Below are 12,381 nucleotides of genomic sequence, written 5' to 3' on the forward strand. Positions count from 1 at the left end.
TACATGGGATTGTTTAAATGGATGCGTAATGATTAGTATTAAAAATGTATCTGCTTACTGCCTAAAATTGAATGACAGAAAGAAATAAAAAAAAGAAAGGACACGACTGCTCCTGGGTATGGTGGAGGGGAAGGTTTATTATAAATAAAAGGGAGAGAGGGACATCTGGGAGAGTCCAGAGTGGGCACAACCCTGAGCCATTGAGGGGATGGGGGCAACGGAAAGGGGAGAGCTGGACAACCAGGCGCAACAGCCAGCAGGCACAAAAAAGAGTAGATAAAAGCAAAACAAAACAACAACAAAACCAAACCAAAATGGTTGGATTATATAGGGAAGAGTAGCCCGGGACCTGGGGTGGAGAAGTTTAGGGTAGCTTGGCTATGCTAGCCTGGAAGAACCCAGTACCTGGCAGCCTGCTTCACTTTGCTGTGTTAAGCAGGCACTTCAGCCGGTTGTCCCAGGGTCTGAGACTTAAATCCCCTTACCCTTACCGTCTCCTCCCATTCGTACTTCCAAGGCAAACACTGCTTCTTCCTGCAGGCTGCCTGGGGAGCTTGTACCAAGATAAGGCCAAGTGTGACGGTCATATTTGCGGGCTCGCCTTCAGTTTAGAGGAGATAAATCAAGCTATTTTCCTGAGAGGGAGGGAGGGAGGGAGCCTGACTCACATTTCCTGAACAAATTGCCAATGCACCAAACAAGGAGTTTTATAAAAACATTCTCCCATGGTCACTTAAACCTTTCAAACAGCTGAACTGGCATTAAGCTTGGCACCGATTGCTGAATACCACCAATGTCAGACATCCGAGGGTTTCTGCAGCACGAGCAGAAACCAAAATAATAAAACCAAATTGCTGGGAAGCACCTACACCGCTTGCACAGGACTCCCGAATCCAAGAAAAGCTTCCTGGCTTTTGGGCTGGCCCAGCTGGAGTTGAATTGTTGCTATTCTTTCCTGTAAGTATGTTGGGGGAGGAAGTCGTTGGGCCGTCTTTCTCTGCTTTTGAGTGGGAGGAACAATACGGAGTTATTACAGAAAATGGAAAGGGGGCAGAGAAGGGGGGAACCACTGTAAAAATAAATTCATATCTTTGTGAAAAAAACTTGTATTTGGTTTAGGAATTCGAATACGGTCCAATGCATTTAAAAGGGAAAAAAAATGAAAGTGTTAGGAAGCCATAAAGACAAGGGTCATAATGGTAAACAATACTAACAATTTCTATAAGCTGTGAAATAGGAGTTTCTACATGGGGCTGAGAGGCGTAGCACAGCGGCAGAACACTTTCCCAGCACGCTCAAAGGCCTGAGTCCATTCCCCAACACTGAAAAGAAAAATTTTAATATCTATGTTTGGTTGCATTTTAACATCTCTGTTTCTTGTCTTCCCGGCTGACGCTCTCTTCCTCCTACTACTTGGGTAGTAACTGGTACAGGCTCAGGTTCACTGGCATGTAGATCTCGCCACCATCTAGACTTAAAATTAGAATTAAATTAGGCTTAGAATGAGCAAATTGTAATGCTCTTGTCCTTTTATTTTCACAAATAAAAATCCCCTGCAGGATTTTGAGCTAGAAGTCTTGTTTATCTCGAGGAGACAGCGTCTAAATGGCGTCTTTCACAATAGCCAGAAATTTGGGGCCGCCCTTATTTTCATCTTGCTGTGGCTGGTTATGTGGCTCGTAACCTAGGCAACAGATTAAATGACTTCTGCTAGCTGTGAAGTCATCACAAAAGAATGGAAGTTGATTCTCCCTCCCTTTCTTGGGATAAGATAACTAAGACGGAACTCTATTTAGTGGGTTGAGGCTCCTATTAAACCTGCAAATTTCAAGGAGAAAAACCACATCTACGAGTGTCCAAATAAAACAATCTTTATTTAATATTGGCCAGAACGATGGATACGGCTAGGTGTTAGGATTCAGGCATTATGCTGGCCCCTGCCACCTGGCAAGATAAACCCAGGCAGTACGCTAGCCAACTCAGGATCATGTGGCTGCTACGTATGTAGGCAGGTGTGAAAGGTCCCTTTAAACAAACTCTGCCCGCTCCCGATCCCCTCCCCTCTTCTGAAGAGTCAGGCTGGTCTTTGCCTCTCCTTCTTCTTCCTCTCTGTATTTCTCTTTCCCTCTTACCTCTCCTTTACCCTACTTTCAATAAACTCCTCACTTAAACTCTGCCTGCGTGGCGCATTTGTTTCCCATCCTCCCACCCTCGCCCGCCACATGGCCCCTTGGCCCACCAAGGTCTCTCCGGTGCCATTTGACAACACTAGGTTCACACCCAAGATTCCCAGAGAATGACACTGAATAAGGTCAGTCAGATGCCTATAAAGGCCAAACTTACAAGGCTATGTATGTTTTTGCCACCTTTGACCAATCAGGGGCAGGCATACATCCTGACTAACTCCCCTCCCCCCCCTCCGCCCACATGTCTCCCACCTACACGTGATCAAACATATCCTGCGCAGTTGGAACAACCAACCTTGTTTGTTGAGGTGAAAACACGCGACATATTATCTTCATAAACAAAAGTGCCCAGGATTCCATAAAGTTATCTATTGGGTAGATGAGGCTTACAGGTGAACTTTAGCGGGTACACTACCTTCACCTTCTTAAAAGAAAGTTTGGTGTTTAAAATCTAGGGTGTTAGGGACTTGACAGATTGATCTACAAAACAAGAATATCTGAGGGCAAGAGAGAAGGACTTGGAGTCAGGATGATTTGAGTATGAAGAACTATAGGAAGAGGGGCTGGAGCGATGGCTCAGAGGTTAAGAGCATTGCCTGCTCTTCCAAAGGTCCTGAGTTCAATTCCCAGCAACCACATGGTGGCTCACAACCATCTGTAGTGAGGTCTGGTGCCCTCTTCTGGCCCGCAGGCATACACACAGACAGAATATTGTATACATAATAAAATAAATAAATAAATATTTTTAAAAAAAGAACTATAGGAAATCCACCAGCTGTGGAGCTACATTCCTTACAGTGAACAGGAATCTTGACATCCATAATGGACAGTCTGTGGGGAAACTAAGCAGAGGCATCCCTGCGGAGTGAAGGTTCCAGCTGCCACATCTGGCAGGAGTCGATGTATCTTCACTGAAGTGGCCTCCTTTCGATAGACCATGTAATTTGGGCAGTGGATACCCCATCAATGAAGTAATGGATTGAAGGCTCTCCTCATGCTCCTTTTCCCCATGGGTCTTCTCAAGTAATTATATAAGCCTTAATATTCTTTCATGAAAGATGAAGGGAGGCCTTCTAAAAAAAGTTGATTAAATTATCAACCTTAACAGAGTTGGTTGATTTAACCCTGGAAAACAATAAAATGTAGCATTAGTACTGTCAATGCAAAAAAAAAAAAAATAGAGCTCTCATCTTAAAGGGAATAAAAGATAGTTTATTCTGGAGCTGTTTTCAGTGACCATGGTCTGGGAACAAAAATTTAAGTTGCCTCCAATCTCATGTTCCATTATGAAAGTGGTTCTATACAAAGGAACTAGTTCTGTAAATTATGATAAAAGTCACAAATCAAGGCACATTTAAAATACAGTGGAGAGGAGGAGACATCAGAAAGGCAGGTGCAGTGAGATGAAGAAAGTTTTCCCATAGGTCCAAGATACTTCTGGGTTCATGGAACCTAGCAGCCTGCTAAGTTAATACATTCTAAAAGGTTTCCATCTGTTAGTCAGAAGATGCTGGTTCTGATACAGAGTGGACAGGAAATGGCTATTCTGGAGGTCTAGAACTAGCCTAAGACAAGGTCAGCAGCTTCAATCAGGTGTTATGTAAAGTTCCAGTGGTTTGGGCTCTTCTTCCAAACTCACACGGCTATCAATAGCATTCACATTCTTGCAGACTGGTAAACTGTGGACCCTGTTGAATGGAAACCATCTTTAACTTCTTGTCATATACGTCTTTCCATGCAATAACTTGCTTCATCAGAACCAGTAAGTTAATGGAATGCAACCGGCAGGTTCAAAGTTACAGCTTCACGCTCTACGCTCATGTGTGGCATCTCATTGTCTTTGGCCTATGCTACTGGTTAAAGCAAGCCACAGGTCTCACCCACATTCAAGGAGAAGGCTAACCCAAGGCATGAATACCAGAAAAAGAGGGTATTTGTTACAGAATAATTTTCTAACAATGGTGTAGGAGGCTCTTCAATTTATGTGTTGCTTTCATTGGTTAATCAGTAAAGAAACTGCTTGGCCTGATAGGGCAGAACTTAGGTAGGCAGAAAAGACAGAACTGAATTCTGGGAGAAAGAAAACAGAGAAAGAGAGAGAGAGAGAGAGAGAGAGAGAGAGAGAGAGAGAGAACCAGCCACCATGGAGATGCCAGGTCAGACGTGCTGAATCTTTCCCGGTAAGCCATGACCTCGTGGTGAACACAGTTTAATAAAAATGGGTTAAATCAAGATGTGAGAGTTAGCCAATAGGAGGCTAGAGCTAATGGCCAAGCAGTGTTTTAATTAATACAGTTTCTGTGTGGTTATTTCAGGTGTAAGCTAGGGGGCGGCTGGGACAACAAGCAGCCTGCTCCTCCTGTTACATAATAATACTGAGAAGTTCATGGGGAAAAAAATCAAATAGAGTATTTACCGCAATGGTCATCATATTACTTCCTTTTTTAAAACTTTATTTTATGATGTTAATGCGTGTTTTGCCTGTATGTATGCTATGAGGGGCGGGCACGGTACAAAGAGGAAGTAGTCTGACCGCCATCTGTGAAGGAGAATTCCTGCAAAGAAGCTTTCCGGGAAGGCTGATTGGCTGACTGGATCTTGGAGAGGTTGTAGTTTGCCTTGGACATCTTTTAGACCCCTAAACAGCCATTGCTTGCCCACCTCTGGGTCAGACCTACCATCCTGTGACTAATGGATTGAAAACTTCTTAAACTGTATTAACAAAGACCAGTTTCTACCCACCCACTGTCACAGAGACTCTGAGGCTGAGGTTTCTCTGCTTTATTATAACCACCTACTTAATGTTGCCACGGATGTATTTAAAAAAAAAAATTCCTTGATCTGTGACTTTCTTTGTTCTGTTACTATAAAAACTTCACGAAGCTGCTAAGCACCATACTGGAAGATGGAATTTGGGATAACCTGAATCTGTTTCTGGGCCATGGTCACCCACATTTGGCCTCAGAATAAACTCTCTCCTGTTCCTTTTGAGGTGAGAGGTATGTTTTCACACGGATACTAAGTGATCAAACAGAATTTAAGGGCAGAGGTGGGGGACAGTGGGGGGAGGGGAGGGAGAGGGAACTGTGGTTGGTATGTAAAATGAAAACAAAACTAAGATTTCCAAGCTCCCTCCTGACCCTAGAACATCGACCCTTTCTTCCCCATCCCAGTTACTGGCACTGCCATTCTCTAAGCTTTTACCCCCACCCTCCCCAGTTCCCATACCCTTGGCTTAACCCAAAGAAAGACCAAATCCATGCGCTCTCTCCATCCCTACTGCTGCTGTCATCCTCCTCCAAGGCACTTCGCCTCACATTTGGATAGCCATTCTATTGTTCTTTTTTAAAAATAATATGATGTTGGCATGGCCCGGGTGGCCTGCAAGCCAGACAGAAGCTGCCGCCAGAGCAGTACAGGGTCCCTGGGCGAGCGGCAGAGTCAAGCGGCTGAATGCGGTGGACGGCAGAGTAAATGGACATAAGGCTATATACATAAAGCTAGACATTTATTACTTAAAGAAAGGGAGACATAGACAAACATAGAGAAAACAAAGACACACGTACACACGACACGAAACAAACACACACACACACACACACACACACACACACATGAGAGAGAGAGAGAGAGAGAGAGAGAGAGAGAGAGAAGATGGGGGGGAGGTCAGAAGTGGCTGGGGTGGGCGTGGTTAGTTCTTAAAGTGTCCCAAAGGAATAACACATCCCCTCTCTGCTGCTGCCTCCTGCCTCCTGATTCATCATTCGACATGGAACTGTTGAGGGATATTTCCATCTCACACTCTGACACTCCCAGGACTGCCCAAAAAAGTTATACCTGTAGGAGCCAGCCATGAGTTAAATATGAACAGAACACTCAAAGGAAGTCCTTTACTTCCAGCTATTATCACCTGCCAGAGAAGGACTCAGCCATTGATAAGTTTAATGGAGGCCTGAGTCTCAGTAGTTTACCCTGAAGCAATACCGGTTATAACGAAGGACCATGAACTAAGGTTACCTAAGCACCACCCAAGAACAGACCATTCAAAGGAAATGCCTAAAGTTTCAACCACTGTAGATAGGATCACCTGCCAGCATACACTCACCAGGACATCCCTAGACAAGTGTCAGCCAATCAGGAGTCCTGAACCTCAGAAACCCCTCACCCCCACCTTTACTACTATAAAAACCCAACTCTAACTGAGCTCAGGGCTCTCTGTTTATTCCAATACGTTGGACATGCTGTGAGACTGAGTTTGCAAATTTGCATAAAATCAAGGCTCTTTGCTTTTACATACGGGGGACTTGGTCTCCTTGTTGCCTTTTAGGGGACTTTGCAGATTTGGGCATAACAATACCTTGAGTCAGAGGGCAAAGCTGGTGACTAGCTGACCAAACTGGCCATAGAGAAGCCAGCAATTTGGATAGAGAAGACGCACAGGAAGGAAAGGACTAGAATCTGAGTTTTTTTCATTCTGGAATGAGGGAAGAGACAGTGTCTCTTGCAGTGTTTCCAGCCAAAAACCAAGGTCAGCAAGTTGCCTCTCTCAGCTAGCAGGTTTTCACCCCAGTCTTTGACTTCTGAATCTTATTGATAAATAGAACAATAGAGACTTAATTTAAACCTTCATATTACAGTCATGTCATAGCCCATGGTCAAGAGACTGAAAGCCATATCAGGCTGTGGTCTTAGTGGCAGATGGGGAGCTGGCCGAGGGGCTATGTGGCATCAGACAATAATTAAAATATCAGTAGATTCATGTGCAGTCACTAAGCCAACAGAAAAACACCATAGAACCATGTTTTCTGTTCTCTTTTGGAAATAAAAATCAGATCATGACATCAACTAAAATTTTGCTTGTTTGTTGGCTGCCCAGAGTACCAACAACATTTTCCTATTGATTCTATAATGTACATGTTTGGTTTAAGTTCACGTTAAATACATTTCTTAAATGTGGCAGGCAGAATTTTGAGTCCCATCAGCTCTAACGTTTATAGTACCCCATGATTGTGTTACGTTATATGGCAAAGGGGATGTTATCTGAGCCCTTTAAAGTAGAGGCAGAAGGGGAAGTCAGAAGGATTTAAAAGGCAAGAAAGATTTGGCCCTCTTTTCCTGCCTTAAGAAAGGCAATGAGCCAAAGGAGGGGCCGTTTTCAAGGAAAATGTCCCAGCTGATAACTAGTGTGGTCGTGACAACTCCCGTCTTATACCAACGAGGAATTGAGTTCTATTAACATCTGGGTTCTTCCTTAGCCTCCACATAAAAGTCCAGTCCTTGATTCCAGTCTTGTGTGATCCTAGCAGGGAGCTCAGCCAAGCCCACCTAGACACCAGTCTGCCGGGTCACGGGGTGAGTGCTGTTTTAAGTTTGCTGTGATCAGTTAATGGGGCAGCAAATAATTAATACAACTTTTTCTTGCTTGCTGTGTTTTGCCATACAGAGAAGAGGTCTCACCTCTTCACCCGCTCCCCAGTATTCTTCAAATAAACTTCTTCCTGCCCCTTGTCTACGCATCCAGCATTTCCCGTTTGTGAAATTCTCTAGTCATTACTGTGTAATGAGTCTTTCTCTGTCCCACCAGCTCCCAAATAACCAAGTGGAGACTTATTATTAAGTATGAAGGCTTGGCTGATCACTTAGGCTTGTTCCTAACTTACTCTTATAACTTAAATTAACTCATATCCTTTCATCTATGTGCTGTCACGTGGCTCGTGGCTGTTACCAATCCTCCTGCATGTCCTGCTTGTTCTCAGTCTCCTCCCTTTTTCCTCCCAGAGTCCTCTGTGCCTGGAAGCCTGGAAATCCTGCCTAACTATTGACTGTTCAGCTTTTTATTGGACCAATCCAAATGATACATCTTCACAGTGTACAAACAGATTGTTCTGCAGCATTGCTGGTTCTTACTCCTCCTTTGGATGACAGCTTAAATGTCACAGCCCGAGAGAGTTTCACTTACTACCCCATCGTAACGTCAGTAGCATATTGCTGATTTACGGGTTTACTTCCCTGTCCTTTGCTGCCTGGTGTCAATAGACCTCTCCTGTGCATAAGAAATTCTAAGCGCTTTACATTTAAACAGGGTGAGGCCATGAAGTGAATGACATTGTTTCCCTGGTTTATGGATGAGGACGTGGAAGCACAGAGATTGTGAAACTTACAAGGATCACACACCTGGTAAAGGGCAGCACTGAGATTGGAACTAGGGAAGTCTTAGTTCATGCTTGTTCGTAACCGTCTTCATTAGAAATAACGAGCAGGGCTCTGGAGGAATTGCTCAGTGGTTAGATCCCTTCCCTCCTATTCTTGAAAGAGGACTGGAGTTAGATTCTTGGCTCCCGTGTTGGGTGCTGTGTTGGGTGGCTCACAACCCCTCATAACTCCAGCTCCAGGAGATCTGACACCTGACACCCTCTTCTAGCCTCTAGTGAGTGCACGTGCGCACACACAAAAATAAAATCTTTTTTTAGATTCATTTATTTTTATTTTATGTATATGAGTGTTTGTCTACATGTATGTATGCCTGGTGTCTGTGGAGACCAGAAGGAGTCAGATACCCTGAAACTGGAGTCACAAACAGTCTTGAGCTACCATCTTGTAGGTAGGTACCAAACCTGGGACCTGTGCAAGAGTAGCCAGTGCTCTTAACCTCTAAGACACCTCTCTAGCTTCATAAAACAAGATCTTAAAAATGAAAAGGAAAAAAAATGATGTTTTCTGAATGTGTAACATTGCCCCAGAATATATTGTTTTTCTTATTTTACAGTTATTTGTTCAGAATGGTTTGTCAGAAGAGACTGCGCATAGAGGACGCTCATTCTTGTGTTTATTACAGTTTAACTCTGGGCTTTTCTACATCCCTTCAGAGGCTTCCCTGACAGTCCCCTCTATAACGTGAGTCTTTTTGGTGATCTTCAACTCTTTCCGCCTACCTCTATTAGCCACCCTGTATCTAACACACGCCAACTTCTCTGCCTTTGAGGGGTGAATTTCCCAGCAACAGCACGTACTATTTCTATTTGCTTTTCTTCCCACGCTAGTCTCTCTCTGGCTGACACAAGTGGCCCTTCCCACCTTTGAATATCCAAATTACAGTGCATGTAAGAGAATGCTCCCCACCCTTCTGAAAGCCTCTCTGGTGTGCCCTTTTTCCGCTATAACTAATAATCAGTGTTCAAGATCTCCCAGCTGACCCTATTGACTCCAAACAACCTAGTAAAGCCAAGACTCCAGCCTGTAAAACACTTCCTCAATAGCCTAACATGAAACAAAGACATCCAGTCCCCGGCCTTTAACCCAGGGCGCTGAAGTCCACGGGAGCTAATTGTTTAGATTTCCTGTATTTGAAGCCCAAATGCTTCCTTTTCTAATAATAGAGTCACTAAGGCCTCAGTCAACACTGCAAAATTAGGGCTTTCAAGGAAAGCCTGTGTTCAGATAGCACTTAGTGGTAATTTAGCTTGGGAGGTCCGTGGGACAGAAGCATGGATCATAAAGAGATGGCAGGACCCCTCAGTTCACGGACTCTTGATTATGGCTCTGGAGGGGCTCCCCTGCCAGCCATGACTCCCTTATTTTATGTCACCCCTTGGAGTTCAAAGCCTATTTCTTACAAGTAACCAAAGAAAAAGTGGGTGTGGCTAGTATGCAAATATAATTTCCAAAGGAATGCACACTTCTTAGCATAATGGACAGCACTGTTTATGAAATGAAGTTTGACTCCCAGGACAGCATTTGCTTTTGCCTCTGCCCTTGTGATCCTGGGTTCAGGCCACAACTAATCATCTTCCACAACCCAGCACGTTTCTTGCTTTTCCACATCTTCCTCTCTCAGTACTTGCTTGGGAGTATCTTCTAGTTAGTGTAGCTATAGGTAGCTGACTTTTTGGCTTGTTTGGGTGTTTTTTTGAGACAGGGTTTCTCTCTGCCTCAGGAGTTCTGGGATTAAAGGCATGTGCCACTACTGTGTGGCAGGTAGTTGACTCTTCCTTGTTCTTTAAGATGAAGGTTGACATAGTTTTGTCATGGTAATTTGTTTGTGCTTTAACAAGTAAAGCTTGACAGAGTGCAGAGCTAGCCACTGGTTAGTCACAGAGGCAGGCAGTGGCGGCACACACCTTTAATCCCAACACTCAGGAGGCAGAGGGATTTCTGTGAGTTCAAGGCCATACTGGGCTACACAAGATTAATCCACTGTAAAAGAGAAACAGAGCCAGGCGGTGATGGCTCACACTTTTAATCCCAACGCTGGGGTAGCGGTGATGGCTCACACTTTTAATCCCAACGCTGGGGTAGCGGAGACAGGAAGGGATGTGGCTGGGCAGAGAGAGGACTATAAATCAGGAGAAGACAGCAGCTCAAAGCATTTCAGTCTGAGGACTTGCAGAGACAGAATACCCCGTTGGGTCTGAGGATTCAGTCGAGGTAAGAACTAGTTGCTGGTTGCTCTGCTTCTCTGATCTTTTGGCTTTCACCCCCTAATATCTGACTCTGGGGTTTTTTTATTATTATTATTAAGACCATAGAATTCACACCGCAGAGTTTGTCAGCTGTGACCCCCTCCTTCTCTAGGAAATAATCAGAATGGGGACAGGCAGATCCTTGCTGTCCTCCAGATTGGCAGAGAATATAGGAATGGAAAGAGGATGGCATGGAGGTGTTGGATCACAGAGGGAAGAAAAGTTCTCCCTTTTTAGGATCTTAAAACTTGGAGCGTGTGGGAAGAATTTCACAGCGAAGGGGAAAGAGTGAGATAAAAGCGATACACAGACAATCTCCCTCAGGTCAGCCCTTTAAATACAGAGAAAGCAAACATTCCATGTTGCAACATGCAGATTTCTCATCTCAGGGAAGAATAACAGTCCAAGAATCCTCCACGTTGGAACTGCTTGATTTGTGGAAGGTTTTTTTTTTAATTTTTCATTTGATATGTTTTGTCTGCATGTATATCCGTGCACCATGTGCATGCCTAGTAACCATGGAGGTCAGAAGAGGACACTGGATCTCCTAGAACTGGAGTTATAAATGGTTGTAAGCCACCATGTGGGTGCTGAGAATCGAACCTGAGTCCTTTGTAAAAGCAACTGCTACAGATACCATATGCTTGTCCAGTGAGACATCACTCTGTACACCTAGAGGTTAATGAAAGTAAAACTCTTTAATTGTTCTGCTGGAGCCAATGCGCAAAAAGGAGTTGGCCTCCAGTTGATGAGCTGGCAAAACAAATGAGCGTTGGGGGGATTCCATCATGAGCCCCAAAAGCTGGATATGGAGCTGTCGGATTTTGGTCCTGCCATGATCTGATCTTCACCTGCTATGTCCCCATCCCTCTCTTTTGGAATGGAACGCTTATTCTGTGCCATTGTGAATTAGAAGTGTAAGACTTGGCATTTGATATTTTAGGAGCTCACAGTGAAGGTTGTCTTGAGTGTGAAAGTAGTAGGCCTTCCGGACATTTGAACAATGCTGGCACACTAACACTGTGTAGATGTTTAGAGACAGACTAAGAGCTCTTAGTATTATGAGATGGAGACTTCGGAGACCTGGGGAGGAATATTATGATTTAAAGAAATGTGTTTGTGTGTCATGTTGACAAAGGGTGGAGTTGTCATTGTTAATCTTTAGCGTCACCTCGACTGGATTTGTAATCACCTTGGAACTATACTGTTGCATGAATCTATGGCAGTGCCTCCAGAAGAGCTGAGACAAGGAGGGAAGACACCTCCTGAGTGTGGACAGCATCATCTCATGGACTTGGTTCCTGTCTGAATAAAAGCGAGCCTGGTACCAGCATTTATCTCTCTGATTACTGACTACTATCACAGTGTGGCCAGCTGTCCCAGGTTCCTGCTCCCAAGCCGTCCTTCCCTTCCAGAGTTGGCTGCATCCTCAAAGTGAAACAGGAACAAACCCTCCCTACCATTAGATACTTCTATCATGTATTTTATTATAGTGGTGAGAAGGAGTTAATGACACAGTTACCATAAGGATTATATAAAGCATAGTATACTAGTAACTATTTTAATCTGATAATGCCAACTCTTATCACGTGCAAAAAATATATATTTTTAAACAGGATCTCAATGTATTGCTCTGGCTGGCCTGAATTCTTTATGTAAACCAGGTTAGGCTTGAACTCACAGAGATTCACCAGTCTCTGCCTTCTAAGTCCTGGGGTTAAAGGCATTCCCAGCCT

The 12,381-nt window shown here is 44.1% G+C and overlaps 1 long non-coding RNA gene across 2 annotated transcripts; it reads left to right on the forward strand.

The window, feature by feature from the left end:
• The first annotated feature begins 697 nt into the window (after window positions 1-697).
• LOC125412404 (uncharacterized) lies at window positions 698-11,978 on the forward strand. Of its 2 annotated transcripts, XR_015000859.2 has the most exons (5): window positions 698-957; window positions 7,442-7,538; window positions 7,965-8,154; window positions 8,953-9,080; window positions 11,811-11,978. It is a non-coding gene; the product is annotated as an uncharacterized LOC125412404 (long non-coding RNA). The 2 variants fall into 2 exon arrangements; XR_007235585.3 differs by lacking the exon at window positions 7,442-7,538.
• The last annotated feature ends 403 nt before the right edge of the window (window positions 11,979-12,381 follow it).

The sequence above is a fragment of the Myodes glareolus genome, chromosome 3 (genome assembly GCF_982192425.1).
Source record: "Myodes glareolus chromosome 3, mMyoGla1.1, whole genome shotgun sequence".
NCBI classification, from domain to species: Eukaryota; Metazoa; Chordata; class Mammalia; order Rodentia; family Cricetidae; genus Myodes; species Myodes glareolus.